This window comes from Athene noctua, chromosome 1 (assembly GCF_965140245.1).
Source record: "Athene noctua chromosome 1, bAthNoc1.hap1.1, whole genome shotgun sequence".
In the NCBI taxonomy this organism is placed as follows: Eukaryota; Metazoa; Chordata; class Aves; order Strigiformes; family Strigidae; genus Athene; species Athene noctua.
In genome coordinates, this window is record NC_134037.1 from 172,362,117 (window position 1) to 172,379,619 (window position 17,503).

Sequence of the window (17,503 nt, forward strand, 5' to 3'; positions counted from 1 at the left end):
AATTTATGAATATGAAATCCTTGATTATTTAGATTCCTCGATCAAATAATAATTCTTCATTTCAGCAATCAGCTCATTTATTACCTAATCCAAAAGATGCTAAAATGGCATTGTTTATATATTAAACCAATGAAACATGGTGATCTGAGGAAGAACTTACTGGTGTATAAAAACAGAGCAATGCACAGCAATGATCCTATTCCTCAGGATTCTGCAGTACAGGGCAGTACTGTCTTCAGGCAGTGTTGTATTAATACACCAAGATTTCAGAATGATATTCATAAGAGTCACATCATGCTCTGTTAGGACTACACACAAAAAAGACATTAGTGGCCAATCTCTTCGTAGTAGAAGAGGGGGACCCTAAGAGAGGTTATTTGTTATTTGGGTGAAAAGCTTATAAATCACTAACAGAATTTTTCATATATGCAAAATTATAATTTTAATTCATAAGTGGAGGACAGAACTACAGCTGTATTTGGGAGAAAGATTGCAGGAAGTGCAGCAAAATTTATCCTGGACTGAGGAGAAAGTTTTATTACAAGTAATGTCATCTGTAGAGCACGAGCTTGCTAGTGATGGCAATCTGCATGGGAGCAGATCCTTTCTGTTTGGTCTCATCTGGGAGCCTGACTACCCCTCTGAAGAAACAGCAGGGAGTGGAATTTCATCCGTGGATATCTCCTACCATAACTCATCTCTGACAAGCCCTAAGCATGGCTAGCTCTCTCTAGCTGGTTCACCTGAGCTTGGTTTCTTTGCAGGTTTCACTGTTGTTCCACAGTACCAATCTGAGAGCAAACATAGCCCAGTAGGAGGAGGGACAAATCAAATAAGTCTTGCACAAAGTGTATGAATTCATAGGTGTAAGTCTAGAACTACAGAGGGTGTTTCCTTTCTTACTTCTTCTCTTCATTCTTTCCCTTCAAATTTTTTGTTTGTTTGTTTTTTTGTTACCATAGTCTTTTGTTTATGAAGTCATAGAGGGTATTTTTGCCAAATCTTAGTTTTACTGTAAAAACATTACCTTTTATCTATTTCTTTTTCAGTATTTATTCTCTGGCACTGGAGTAGTTTCACAGCAACTACAGGATGATTGTAGTTACAGGATCGCTTTAAGAAAACCCTTTTAGTTTTATGGGACTAGAGAGTGATTTCCCATTTACTAAGGTGTAGACTTATTCAAATAAAGCAGTTCTGAGATGGACCCTCATGTTTTTATCTGCAATAGTCTTGCTCCTTCAAAGTAAATTTCCTTTTTGAGCAGAAACTGCCAATCAGGACTAATTGTCTTTTAGTTTTACAACAGTGACAAATGATTTTTGGATTCTATGACTCATCTTACCCCAAACCAGTCAGGATTTTTCCAAGCTGTGCAATTGGTGGGATAAACGCAGCTGTGTCAAATCATACTAATCTGTTTGAAAATGTGTAAAAAACTACCCTGGGGGCAACATACCAGAAACATGAAGCCAATAAATAAGTAAACAAATAAATAAATAAATAAATAAATCAGTCTGAGCTCCTTTGACTAAAGTTTTCTCACAATGAAAGAAAAAATATTACAGACCATACCCACAGCTGATGTCAGTCCTATAAAGCAGCAGAGAAGAGCATCAGTATACATTTACTATCTTTATGCTTTATATATTGAATGCAACTGACTTGTTTAACACTTTTATTAACATGTTATGTAGAACATAAACTATACTAGACCATTGTCTATAACTCCAAAAGAGAAATCGTACAGAGATATGCTTGAAGTGCAACACGGAAACAATTTATACACTAAGGTCCATGACAGCAATCTGCAGGAACTGCTTGTAGCAGGGGGCCAAGAGCTCTTCAGTTTTCACTTGTAAAATTTATTAAGTGCCTGAAGTTCTGCTCTGAGCACTTTTAGAGAGGTTAGCTGTGCAAAATGTCTTAGAAACTCTCCCTTGCCTAAACCTGTAGAGACTAAGAAACTTGGCATCCCTGAAAATTGCTTTCATCCTACTCTTGATGCCACAATCTATGCAGAATGTTCACAATGACCCAAACATTGTTTGGAGAGGCACCATGTAAATTGGTGGTTTCTCAAGACTCACAGGGACTCCTTTGCATCTGAAAAAAGACACACAGTTCATATTTCTACTTCCCAAATTTTGAAGTAAATAATCCTTAATTTCAACTGCCAAATCATTATCTTTTATTCGTATAACTTCTTCAGGTGCTCATACACATTCTTTCTTAAGTGATGTTGAAACTAAAGCTTTCTTTCCTGTAAACACAATATTAAATGTCTTTTCAATTTACATACTTCTATTTAATTTTGTTATTCATACTACGCATTTTTTACCTTCCCAAATCAATGAAGTCTTTGTATAATAAGAATGGTATGAAGATGGTCTAGTTCTTTAGGATGTTAATATTTCCTTCCAAATTAATAAGACTATTATCACTTAGATTAGCTGACCTGCTGGTGTGAGTTGCACTTGCCTAGGTGGTCCTCTCAAGCACTAGTTTTCTGAATGGCAGTGGACAACCTCATACCTCTCCTGTTGAAAGTCTGATTAATAAGAGCACCCACTATTATAACCTTTAAGATAATGAATAGACTGTCCTAGCTCCCAGCCCTGTCCTTATGTGATTAATCAGGCACGAATTGCAAAAAAATTACTTGAAGATGAAAATAAATTAACATGTTGTAGCAGGTAATTAAAGAGGATGCTTTGATATTCTAGTAATCCCATTTAGCCTCTCCTGTTTTTCTTGCTTGCCAGCTACGGAATTACTGGAGCCTATTTATACAAGACAAGGAAGCATTAATTTATGATGGGTGTGTGTTCATCAGTTAGTGTACAAACATGAAGAGTGCCAAGGCACAAGGCATAGCCATCAGGAATTTATAACAAAAGATGCTCTGTAAGTGCCCTCATCTATGTGTTCTCTTCTGATGGGAGTTGAGAAGTTATTTCAGGAGTCATGAAACACATTTAAATCTCATTATAGGCATGGACTAATTTTGGGTTATAACTATTTGTGCAACAGTAAAATTTCATGTATTTTGAATTTTTTTTCAGCTACCATTTTTAATATCCTATTTACTTACCCCAAGTAAATCCTGGATTTATTTTTTTTTTAAATTACTGTAAAAGGACCCTTTAAAATAGGCTCAGATATGGGGACAGAATACCTTAGGGATCAAGACATTAAGACAAGTAGTCAGGAGACAGTTCCTATCTCCAGTGAGGGGGTCTGCATCAACTCAGGCTCAAGACATGCTAAACAGTTATGGAACTTTCATATCAAAGCTGGTTTGTGCTAAGCCACTGCAGAGGAGACAAGGTACTTATGCAACTGGTCCTGCTGTCGGTCCTTCATTAAACATAGCCCTTCATCGCTCAATACTTTTTTTTTTTTCTTTATGTATAATAGGGACTGTACTTATTTTTTTTGAGAAATATCTTGAGTGCTCCTGGTGAAAGAAGCTGTGTAAAAGCCAAGTGAAGTAAAATCAGTTCTCTGCATTTTTGTTTTCTGAAGAGAATGTGATAGAAGCTTTATGGGAAACATTTTAGGGGATCTGTCTCATAGGATAAAAGCAGAAAAAGCTAATATCATAGTAATGAGTTCTTGGAGTTCTAAAGCGTCTTAAACATTGGAAACCGGCAAACTACTAACAGTGGTTTCTCACCTTTCTCTTAAAATGGCCCGAGTACCAAAGGAAAAGGCAGAAAATACTACATGAAATTTTAGAAAAGGTTCCTGTGGTGATCTGGGGACTATTGGTCAGACAAATTAGCAAAATACATAATGTAGAAGACAGTCAGTAAGTACATATGGTATCACTGAGAAAAATCAATGTGAATTTTGTAGAGAGAAGTTTGGTCTTGCTCATCCTTTAAAGAATCAATAATCAGTTGCTATTGTATACTTGTGTTTCAAAAAGCTTTCAACAGCCCACCTAAGAAATCCAATCATTCATTGCTTCTTTCGAAGGCTCTCTCATGAGCAAATAAATACTCAAAAATAGGAAAGAAAGGGGAGGAATAAATAGTCAGTTTCGTCAATACAGGGAAATCACTCTTGGAGTTTCATAAAGATTCATGCTTGGCCCTGTATTGTTACATACATACATAAATTATCTGGAGAAAAAACGGAGAGTGAAATGGCAAAGTTTGTTGACACTACTGAGGGCACATAGGGCTGCAAAAGTTGTTAATACAGCTGTCAATAAACTCCTAAAACTGAGTTATTGGGTGTGTTAAAACTCAGTAGTATAGAAAAATAAGTGTGGATAAAGTCGAAAAAAGATGGTCCCCATGTAAAAGATAATTTTACATTTGCAGTGAGGTGTTTTAAACTATCTATAATCTCTGAGGAGATTTCAGAGGTCTAGCAACTGGACTGATGAAAGTCTTAGTTCAGGAGTCAACGATGGTCAAAAGAGAAAATGGGATGTTTAGGAACTATTGGGAAAAAATAGAGAACAAAGCTGAAAAGCATAATGGCACTTCACACACATGGATCTTGAGTATTGTTGGCAATCCTGCCTCCCTGCCTCTGCAAGGACAAACATAAAAAATATAGAGAAGAGTATCAATTATGAAAAACCTTACAGAACATCTCCCAGAGAAAGGATTAGACAGACAAGTCTTCAGCCCAGAGAAGAGACACTGTAGGGAGCTTTTGGTAGAACCATAAAATCATGAGTGAACTGAGAAGGTAGACTGTTGTTTCTCATCATTCAAGAATTAAGGGAACTCAGATGAAATGTTGCAAATGAAACAAACAAGTGAGAATACACAGATGAAGCTAAGGAGTTCATTGTCACATGAAGCTGTAGAGACCTACATATCTTCAAAATGAGATTAGACAGATTGAAGGATGAAAACATCATCATAAGAATATTAAAACCAGAATCTAAACTCTAGCTTTGGATGTTCACAAGCTAGTGATTTTTGGACTGGTACAAGAAGGAAGATGGCTGTGTGTTTGCCCTGTTTCTTAGAGTGCTACCTAGAAACGGGTTACCGGTCATTGCTGGAGACATGCTGCTGGAGGATGCTGCTGGAGGATGCTGCGAAGTGATATGAAGTTTTAAACCACTAGGACCATTCTTATGTTCTTATTATTACTAATAATTTTTCACTTGCAAGAAGTTGAAGTCAAGATCTCTGTCCTTTTCTTCAGGTTAGCAAAGGCACATTGTAGGTGTCTGATGTGAAAAGGTAAATTCTGAGCCTTAAAGGAAGTGCACCATTTGTCCACAGAAATTATATTAAATGCTCTACATTTAAAGCTACAAGATAAATCTCACCATAAAAGACTTGTAATTACTCTCTTGTAGGTTTACTTTTAAAATCCACTATGATATTAAACATGTCATAGTTTTTTCCAGTGAAAATGGTATTTTTCCAAACTGGAAATTAAGACCTTCAAGATATATTTGAACAAACTGAATATAAAAATGTATACCCTCCCTTTCTTTTTCGCCCTTTCTGTTTCTAATGGATAATTCTAAACCATCTGAATTTTAAATTCATTACATGAATAGACACTACAGAGAAATAATCATAAGAATTAAAGCAAATTATGTAAATTAAATGTTTATTCATTATTGATGAGTTTCACACATCTGTAATAAGTACTACCCTCCAATTTTAAGATATATTGACTAGGTCACCAGGAATTTTGCAAGTTATTTAGCAGACTAGATAAGATTAAATTTATTGAGTTGTGCAACATAATAATTGTGGAATTACATGACTGCATTTTCCTCTCTTACATTTTTTTTCTTTTAATTAGAAAAATAAAGTGCTAAAACACCCATTCAGGAAAACAGTAAAGAACATGTTTAACTGTAATGCAATTTTTCATTGAAATGCGTATTTGTTGTTTACTATGGCCTTGCATGCTTTGCTGAATCAGAGTCTTAATGAATAAACAGAAATTTTAATGAGGTCTACCAAAATTAGTAAAGGACCTAATAAGCTGCATTTTGATGCATCTCTGTCTTCATTTCCATCTCTATTGATTCATTCTGGCCAGCTGACTTCACCTATAGAGCATTCAGTGAAGGACGGGAGCAAAAATCAGGCTATAAGATTAAAGGGTTGCATTTAAAAAGTAATTTGCTTACATTGTACATCTATATTATGATACTCCTGTTATACCTATTAATGTTATATGGCTGTGATATAAACAAAAAATATCAGAAAAGAGACCTAACTTTTCTGCTTCGTAACTCTTCCACCCAAATCACTGAGATAATCCAGAAGGGTCAATATGCTGTGGTGCAGCACTGAGTCTAAAGGATCTGGGTTGCAAAATGCAGGCAAACTGGCTCCCTTATTACTGTTACAGGGCTGGGAAAATTATGGGTAGTTTTAAGCCAGACCTACATATAAAGAAATATTTACTTTCTCCATAGCGAATGTCTACCTTTTAGATTAATTTTTGTTTAAACTGGTAAACTTACTACTGAAGTACTGTCATTTTTTTATAAATGTTGTTTGCATTGCTTTTATTTGGATAATGAAAAAAGATACCTTGCAGCAACAACTCTCATTCCGGCATGGAGTACAGGAAACAGTAAGTCTGTTCCTACTTTTTTCAGCAAAATACTTCCGAATCAAGAAAAATGTGAGATTGATATGTTAAAAACATTGCCAATGCACTTCATTTCACAAAAATTAATATTATTTTCTTTTTGATCTTTCATCATAATTAAAATTACTTTCTCTTATGAAGCTGAAATAAAACATTGATGCACGTTAGGACAATATTCCTAGACTTCAAATGGCAAAGCACAAACATCAGTCAGACACAAACATGCAGTGCAAGTCACTTCACCCCTGGATCAGTTTCTCTCTTGTGCCCAGGCGGATGTGGACACTGAGAGCTGACTCGAGAGCTGAGGGCTCCATCCTGCTCTAGCTTTGCATCACAGACCATGTGATCACATTAATCCAAGTCACCCCTATCCTGGCAGGAGGTGTGTTCAACTCGGTGCTGCTGCAAGTTGTATGAATACAGACTGACCAGATGAATAGCAATACAGAACACATTTCTGATTAAAATAACGTGTCAATCCTGTCAATTTTTCTTTCCACTATTCTAGATGGCTTTGATTCTTGTTTTTACAGGGTAAAAGAGAAGGGCATAACAAGGTGTATTCATGGTATTGCAACCTTGAATGTCAATCCTACAAAGATTTAGGAACCTGTTTAGTTTTCTTATGTTGGAACAGATCCTCTATTGCTACAAATTTACATTGCTACATTGAACTGATTTGCCAACTCCAACTGTGAAATACTTGCTTTTCATACTAAATCTTTTAATTTCATGGACCTGGACACACATTTAATTGTTTGAGAGTGCCACTTCTCTAAGTTTTACACAGAAAGGTTTCATCTCCTGATCTTCATTTTTGTCTTCTTATATTCTGTTGTATTTTTTTGTTGTTTTCCTGGGGGAATGATGTTTGCTAGTTTGTTTTGATTATTGTCAAAGATGATGACATTAATTGACGTTAGATGGATGCATTTAAAAACACTTATGTTTCAAAAAATACTTCAACCCAAATGTAAGAAATGTGATTTTTTTTGTTTGTTTGTTTGCTTGATTGTTTCTCTATTGGAAACTGAGGCTTAAGCTCTCATTATGAACAAAAATGATGTTCCAAACATTGATTCTCTAAACAGCACCCTAGGTCCCTAAGGTCTCTCTGTGCAGGTATGGTCAATTTGTGAGCAATCTTGACATATTAGCATAAAGACTGTAGACCCCTTTGCCCTTCTGTCTGGTGGGTCTACACCTGCCTCCCTCCTCATGGAGGCGACTTTGGGGAGGTGTGCCAGATGCTGAGGCACTGAGTGCCAGGTGCAGAGTGGAATGTGCCTGGTGCCCACTCTGACATAGCAAAGCAAGTGGTCTGTGGGATGGTATCTGTCATTGCCACTTGTTTGGTTGCAGATAAGTTTATGGCCATTGGGGTAGAAAGAATATGAGTCATAAAATGAGCTAAGCACGAGCCTGTGAAAGCACGGAGCACAGAAAGTGAGAGAGTTGTATGTTTTTATCTGTATTCCTTGGAATGAGACATTCGCTTTAGCTTCAAAGCTGTATTACTTTCAAGCCCACATATATGATTTTCATTATATTTTTTAAAATAAGTGAATAATTCCTAGGGTTTGCTATAAAAAAAAAAAAAAAGGCAACAGAAAAAAAACCACATCAAGAGCACAATTTTATGACAGAAAATACTGTTTTGTGCAAATGGAAATGCTTTGTCAGTGGAGATTTTGGGATCTGTGAGTTTCAGAACATTTATTTTTGATCTTCTCATTTGAAACTTTCTCTTTTCATCCCAATGATGTCAAAATATTTCATTCTGGTATTGCTAAAATGTTTCTTTTGGTATATTGTAAAGTTTTGTCACTCTAAGATATATCTGAATGGTAGCTAAGAAAAACATTTTGGCAATGTCACTACAGTGCTTTCATACCAACACATTTTAAACTTTCCATTGCATGAAATATTTAGAGCTGCATTTTCTAGCACAGTTTGGGATGAAACCAATAAAATTTTACAATTTCCCATAAGATCTAGTAAGTATTTTAAATTATAATTCAAATAAATCAATAAAGTAATATCTGGGTGGATTTGTGGTGGGATTTTTTCTTTCTTTCATTGCGTCATTTTCTTTTTTGTTTTGTCTTACTCTGGAGTGGATCCTACGAGGATTTGTTTTTCACATACCTATTTTAGGCATTTCCATTAATTTTATGGCAACTAATAAACATAAATTAAGTGTATATATATATGATGGTTATTAGTAGTAAGTATATACACTGGGTTATTTTTCCAACATGGCACTATTTGAGAACACTGTTCTCAAATGGGTAAAGCAAATCAAATGACACAATTAATACCAGCACTGATTTCAGGGACATTCAGTGCCAGAGGTAGTAGTGAGCAGAGATGTAGTCAGAAGATAGTCACCTCATGAATATGGAATTTACTGTAAACCCTGCTCAGTGTGGTTTATACTCTTCTTCAGCCAATCTTCCCATTAACACTCTACTCCTGTGATTAGTCCAGAAATAGTTGGACTCTGCATTTCCTAATGTTGACTCCATGTGTAAACACATTTGCAGAGTGAGAACCAGAAATACATACTGTTGTAATATAAAAGCTGATAGCAAAAGGGATATTGGATGAAGAATAAAACATTACAGAGCTGAAGGAATGGTACTAACAAGTTGGAATGAGAACTCTTGCAGTTGTTCTAAAAGTTGACTGCTAGATTTAAACCACCCCCCTTGGCCTAGCTGTACTTAAATGGTGTAAATGTTACAGCTGGAAAGGGTGATGTTTTTTATTAATCATTTAATTTTCATCAACCACATTCCTATGGTGAGTATTTTTTTCAGCCATAGTGACGAAATACATGAGTTGTAGCTGACAGGCTGAACTACATAACACATAAAAGATGAACAGGACCAACACACAGCTACATACCCAGATTACCATCCTGCCATGCACTGGGAGGGAAGTAAAAATGCCTGATGCTGCCCAGGTGATATTTGCCTGCCACCACTCCTTAGTTACACATGCAGTATCTATGCCTCCATTTTACTCAGTTCATTAACATCCAAAGATAAAAACATCTGTATATTAAAGAATAATATTGCATTACAAAATAGATGTCAGGGCTGTTATTTCCTAACTCCTTGCAGACTCTGCAAGGAACAAACCTGGGACAATGGTGGTTTAGTACCAATCTCTTCCATACAAAAGCAAGAGGATATTCATGACCATTTTAATTTCCAACTTTATGACAACTTCCTAAGTTCCAACAAAAATAAACTACAAGAATGAAGAAAAATACCAGCATATATATGTATCATGAGATCATCTTACTTCTGAACATCTATGTGTTCTGTTTACCTTATTGTAGCAGGACAATAAATAGGTAGAAAGAAACTATTTAATTTTACTTTCCGGTTGAAAAGCAAATTGATGTATGCATGAGGGAAGATTGGTTACACATTTCCCAAGTTGCTCATTGCTCTTTCTTTGAATGTCTGCTTACTCTCATATATGCATTATGCATCTGGCAGCAGACTCTGAGCCTTACATGATTTTAGCTTGAAGCCTTCTGGTGTGGCAGAGATACTTGTTTGTGGTCTAGCTCCAAGAAGATGATCATGTTGGACAAGCTGCTCCTTGTACAGGCCATATCAATAGTGCTTTGTTAGATCTTTTGCAGTATAGGCAGCAGCCTCCAGGGTACAATGCACCCTGACTCCATCATCAGAGAAATGTGCTCACAACCCACAGCAGTCTTTCTTTCGCAGCCCATTGAAAAGTATGGGAGAAAGTAGGGGCTTTCCTGGTGAGCAAGAAGCCTCACTCAGAGCATGGCAAGATCTTTTTGACAGAATAACAGCAGGAGATTGCACGGTATCTGTGAAACACAGACCTCAAACTGTGTGGACCTGGCTGTCATTCTCCATGGAGCAGGACGGTGGACTCTGCTTGACTGCGGGTGTGCCAACTGCAAGCGTGTGCAGCAGCTGGACGCAGACGGTTGCCTCTGCAGCATCAGGGCTGTGCACATTTGGTTGGGGCATGATGGCAGGGCAAGGTCAGTCAGGATGCCGAGCCTTGCAAACGTAATGGCTTTGAGAGGTCAGGAGAAGGTTGGGTATAGGTCAATACTGTTTATACATTTCTGTTTCTCTGTCCTTTGGTCTAGCCTGGGAGAATACCGTGTTAGATTTTTTACTGTGACTTTGTAACTATACAATGCCATGCATGTGGCAACTTAATCCAAAAACCCTTTAACACAGTCCACCATTTATGTATTGTCAGGGTCCTGAGGGCACCCCAAGCTCTGACTGCTCCTGACCAAAACCTGGGGGTCCCTCCACCTGCCCACAGCCCAGGACCCTACGTCAGCCCCCCGGGACTGTCAGCCTCTGCTCCAGGGACTCTGCAGCAGGGCCAGCCTCCAGTTCCACACAGCCTGGCCCAGCCTGGCCATAGGTGCTGCTGAACTGGGCCCAACCATCAGCCCACATCCTGGCCTTGGCCATCCATGACCCAGAGAGGTGCCTGATGCTTGAGGATGAGGCTGCCCTGATGCCCTCGGTTCCCTGTTCCTGGCTGGGGCAGTGGGATGGCCCAGGCTGCCAGGTCTTGTCCAGCCACGTCCATGGGGAACCCCCGTGGTCCCAGCCCCAGGCCCCAAGGGAGTCGCCCTGCTCTTGCTGCACCCTGAGATGTGTAAGAACACTCAACTGAGTGTATAAAATTAGGTTTGTCCTGAAGTGCTAAAGGACCATGGCCATGCTGAGCAATTCATATGTAAAGTGATTTCTGACTGCACGCATTAAGTGTGCTGGCAGAATACATCAGTGTTTTGCAGAGATACAACTATACCCAGGTTTCCTTTAATATTTCAAATATAAGAAATTGGATTCAATGCACTGGGCACATATCTTCCTTACAAATATTTGAAAGGGTAAAATACTCCCTACAGTGTTGGGAGCAGAAAAATATATTATTGAGTTAATGTATAAGTTGGCCAGGCTCGTTAATATATTTTAATCATGAACGGATCTGACTAAAAGCTTCCTTTTAAGTCTGCAGGTAATTGAAGAATTTCACAAGAAAAGAATGACGTCTTACTGTGTTTTCCTTTGTTTCTGTCAAGAGGAAATATTCAAATGCTTCTTTCCAACTTCCCCTTAGTCATTAGGCTATCAATCTAAATGCAATTATTTAAAACATTTTGGTGGAAATCCCTCTACAATCACAATGTTTTATTAGAGCAGTTGCTTCACAGTTGACAGGTCAATCTATAGATACACTAGAGAATGACAATAATTAAAAAGCCCTTGACAAAATGTCATTCAAAAATAGTTTTTTGTTGCATATGTTTTGAATGTGAATTTAGTGCTTGCTGAAAATCCCTGACAGTCAGTCTGGGAAGATGAAGTCTGACTTTCTCCACAGAGAACCACTTGATTGCAAAACTCCAAATGGAGCCTTGCTCCAAGACTAGTCTTGAAAAAGGCAAGTATTTAGTCTCCATAGATACATAGCGGTCTTTCAATTTGCTGGAGAACCAATACAGGAGTCAGTTAGTTTCCATTTATATTTATACTGCAGCTCTGTAACACACAAACATGACTTACTCTAATTTGATTGTGGCTCCACACTAATTTCACACAGACAAGTGAACAATCATGTACTGGTAATGATTATCAGCTGCTGCTGAGCTAGGCTAGATTTGTACCAGAGATCTGAAAAGTCTTTGAAAAGCTTTGCTAATTAACCTCACATTAAAAAGGCCTGTCTATAAATTTATGCAAACCTGAACTGGCAAATACAATTTTAACAACAATAGAAAATCAGACAAGTGCAGTTCCTCTACGCCTTCTCCTTTTCAGAGTTTTAACCACTTAAGAAAATATCATACATGTGTTATGCTCCATTCTCAAGATGCATCCCATCCCACTTATCTAAAAAGTTTTACTTAGCTGCAATCTTTTTGATTCTTTAACAACTTCATAGGTTCCAAAAGCTCAAGTTCATTAACATTGCTCCATTTTCCATCTTACACAGTAATGACTATAAAAGTAAACTAAGTGCAGTTGTACCAACAAGGACATGGTGAAAGAGAAGTGCCTGATCACCGGCTTTTTTATGCAACCTTTTACCAATTTATCTAGAAACAGGTACTATACCTAACAGGGTGATGGGTTATTTTGGTGAATTCTTGTGAATTTTCTGCGTCAAGTTTATGATACTTAGATCAAGACTTCGTAATTTCATTTGTGTTCAAGTGTTCATTATATAAATTCACTATTGAGGTTACTCTAGGACTAGCATGTTTTCTATCTCTGCTCACATTCCTAAAGTTAAACAAGTGCATTTACACATATGAAAGAGAAAAGTAATGAAGTTGTAAAGGATATTCAGATCAGAAATTCCATTTGTCAGCAACATACATTTTCATTTTCCCTTTTCCTTTCTTCCCCTTGCATTTTTGCGCAACGTCCCAAGACTTCCTGATCTGGTGCTTTTCTGACTGAAGACATTCTTCTAGGCATAAAGAACAAACCATAACCTGTCCATATGATCATGCATATGGCAGACATAGTGATCCACTCTTTAACGGCATCTCTGTAAACTGTAGCCCCAGTAGTGTCATGGAATTTCATCCACAACAAGTAGATGTGCCCAAACAATAATGAAGGATGGGTTTAAAATGAGATCAAATCTAGCTTGAATTAAAACCAATAAGACTTTTGTCATAAACTTTAAGGGGGAATCAGAAATACTTATTCCAGGAAGTGCAACATTGCTATGCCAAAAAAACCCCACCAAACAACCCACTGTTTGGTGATTTAACAAACTACTACAACACTGTTAAGACTGGAATATGGGAGAAGGAAACTTTCCTTGAGTTTTGTGACATCCTATTTTGGGTAATGATGAGGACTCTCTGGGAATGAAACACTTCATACATGAATTGGACATTCCCTTGATTTGGTGGGCAGTTTTGTCCAAGGGTGGGTGTATTTATACCAGATTATTTGTAATGGCTTATAATACTAATAGGAATAGCATAAAGATTTGGTGAAGAATACTTTAAAAATGTTAAAAAGGCTACTTCACTGAAGTCTGTGTTGTAAGCACAGTAGTGCTGAATTCAGATTATTGTGACAATCTGGTTTTGTCCACAGAAGTTTCCAACAGGCTTTCCGAGAGAGAAAACTTCAAATACTCTGGCTTTGGGAAAAGGTCCCTAATGGTCCCTAATTCTTATAAATTAGAAATGAGAACTAGATACCTAAATATCTTTGAGGATAGGGACCTAAATATTTAAGCATTTACTGCATATGACAGTATAAGCCAAAAGATGCCTAATGATAGCTATGAAAATGTAATTAGGCACTACTTCACAGAGAGTGCTTAAGTCTATGCATGAGGCAATGCTGTCTGCCTTTGTAAATATGGTTATGAGTGCTGTAACTGAGAAGTTATTTTGTAACTTTTTAGTAGAAGGGCTTTAATACAGGATACATCATTGTGCAATAAATAATTCCTTTTGGCATTTATTTTTATTTAGTTTCAGTAACTTAAAGGCCTTTTTATTAAAGATTCAACATACATTCTTCTCCAGAATTAACTACACTAAAAATCAAATCTAAAGCAAGCATTTCACAGCACTGTTTTATATGTATAGCTATATAATAAATCTTCAATTTTACAAACATCACAACAGCAAAAAATGCAGAAAAAAGGCGTAACTATCCATCACAAGTACAGTTTCGTGAGAAAGCCCATGACAAGATTTTGTGGAGTTTGCACCAGCGTTTTTGTTCCCAAGAGGTAAGCAGGTCACCAATTTAATAAGTACTTATCAGTAAATAAGGTTTCAGATTTTCTACTGTATTTAGAGTGCTGACTTTCAGTTTTGCTTGAATAGATCATAAAACTAATTCTAAGATGAAAACCAAGCTTTTTAATCAGCTGTGACAAAAAAAAAAATATATGCAGTCTTGAGTAGCAGTTATGAAAGATGGAAAGAAATTACCTCTTTATTTTCAATACCAGTAGAGTCTCATTTTCCATTTATACCACGTGATTCTTGTTAGGTGAGGGAGTTGCCATGAATTAGTGAGATCAGATGAAGTCTGTAACAGCCACAAATCCTTTTTGCTTCAAAGCAATCATTTTAAAGCATAAATTATCACGAGGAAGCTTTTATGTATTTCTTATGTTTATTCATTTTGATTTATAAAATAATTAAAAGATTATGTGACTATCAGAATCTTACATAGAGAAAGAATTTGTTTTAATATGGGATGGATCTTGTACTGTGGGCAGAATAAATAATAACAACTTTTTTTTTCAGGGGAGGGAGTGTTTTTTCTAGATTGAGTTTGACTTTTACCAGGAGTTCCCTTACCTAGTTTAATCAAGCTGCAGAAAAAGTTCTGAAGTATCCCAAATGGCCTAGGAAAGCCAGAGTGTAACATGACCCATTGGAAAAGACATGCATGATTTTGTAGGTTTTAAAAAAAAATAATATCCAGAATGTTAAATTTTGTCCTAAATTGTTGGAACTTTATTCACAAGGAATACAATTCCAACCTGAAAGTCAGGACTTCTTCCCATATAAGCTTTTGGTCATATTTTAATATTATTATGTTGCATATATTAATGAAAATGGATAAAGTCTAATTTCAAACAAGCAAATAACTTGTTCCAACTTGTAGCTGACAATAATCAGCTGCCTCAACATGATTAGTGACAAGTCTGCCTTTGAACATACAGCGAAAAAGAATCAGCATATTTAAGTAGAATCAAAGCATAGATATGCCTCTAAGGATAGATAATTTGTCACCCAGAACTGCTAACCTCAGCCTCTGATCATATTTTAGAGTCTATTATTAAGCCAGTAGTTTGCTGAAATGGGCTTTTAATAATCTTCAAGTATGGCATTAAAATGTATTGTTCATCCTGAAATGTAACATCTAACTGAAGGCCTCCCTAATATTTGAATTAACCAGTCCCAGCTTTGACAACTAACTACTCAAATAGTTTTAATAGCATACATTACAAACACAGGATAAGATTTTTTTTCATGGGTGACTATAAACTAAGTGAAATTTGCTTTCTGGAAAAAGAACGGACTAGGAAGAGTTGCCAGTTAGTGTTTAGCATCATGAATCCTGAACATATTCTCTTAATCTCTAAGTAACGAAGTACATTCTACATATCCATATATATATACACACATACACGTAAATACATGCGCACATGCGCGCGCACACACACACACACACACGTATGCCCCAAAAGCAAGATTTTCTAAGTTATGTGTTGAACTTTGGCTATCAAAACCAGCAGATTACTTTGTTTGTTTGTTTGTTTAAGCACCCAGTATGTTCCTAAGTTTTGGAAATGATAGTTTCAATTAAGGCTCAAAGACATGACACTTTTCAGAATTTACAGAGTGTGTTGAATGTAGGTTCTGCAGCACTACGGGCATCAACGTGATCTTCTAAGAGCCCTACTCTGCATCTGAGCTTAAAACACACATGTACTGTTGCTGAAATCAGTGAGAGGAATTTTGGATAATTTATGATTAAACAAGATATTGCAAACCAATCTCTACACTATTTGGCTGTTGTGATGTGACAAAGACATTTGCTGTGACATTTAGGAGCCTCAGTAGAAAAACCTCTTCATGGTTAGAATAAATGTTCTGGGAAATAAGTGTATAAAAGCTTTTTCTACTGTTATTAATGTTATGGAATAACTGTACTGAAAGAATTTAATATATGTTGCTCTAGTGTCTTGCCTTGATTTGGACTTCAGAAGTTTAAACACTTAAGAAAGCTTTGTGATTAGATTAGCTCCCTGGTGACCTGCTCTGTCTCAAACCAGAATTCTTTTTGTGGGGAAGCAAGATCCATAAGCAGAATGGTAACAAATGCCATTAAAATACTGCAGAAAGCAGGGAGTTCTTGCTAGAGACTCTCAGTACCAAACTAACAGCAGGGCTGCAAACGTGTGTGTGTGTGTGTGTGTGTGTGCATGTGCATGTGTGTGTTTGTACTCTTAGCCCCAAAACCTCAGGTAGTGCACACTAAAGGACTATGACTGTTAATAAAGTTAAACAAATCTGTTAAGACTTCTAGCACTGAAGTTCTGCATACAGTCTTGCTGGGTCTGTAAAACAAAGTAGAACAGATTCAGCATTTAGTTAGGCTAGTGCTCTTACTGTCGTCAAATTACAGTAATGAGATTTTGGCTACTGATACAGGCAGTCTGGAGTGACAGAAGTGTCAGTCATGAAATTTTCGTCTCTGTCCTGATTGGCTTCCTTCTACATTCCTCTTATGGGAGAAGAGTGATCAGAACTTGTCCATAAAGAGGCAAAATTATCTTCCCTTCATTTTGCCCTTGGGAACAGACAGAAGATGAGCTGGAATAAGCAGAGGGAAGCAGCTATACTGTCTCCCCACGTGGGTTTTGAAGACAGAACAGGCAACGTATGGGAGGCTCTGGATCAGCTGTTGAGGAGTGCATGAATCCCATTTTAAACTCTGCAATGCTATGCGTGTTATGGGGGAGAGAAAGGCATGTGCAAACTGCCGTCTTCCCTAGAGCAGCAGAATGCAAAAAGAAAGTCCACTTAAAAATGAGAGGCAGAGGTCGAGAAAACAAGACATAGGGAGGCAGACACAAATTACCGAATGTCTGTATTGCTGTGGGATTGGGAGAATCTAGCTGATAGCTTGGGAAAAGCTTGGGGGTGGGCGATAACAGGGTATTAAACAGAATGGTGATATTGGAGGAGAAACTACAGACTCTCCTTGCTAGCTGTAGTGCTGTTAACACCGTCTGCAATTTGATCTCAGTCAGGTTTTCTAGCAAGAACCCCTGTGGTGGGAGCCAAAATTGCATCACTGGAAGTTTGTGAGAG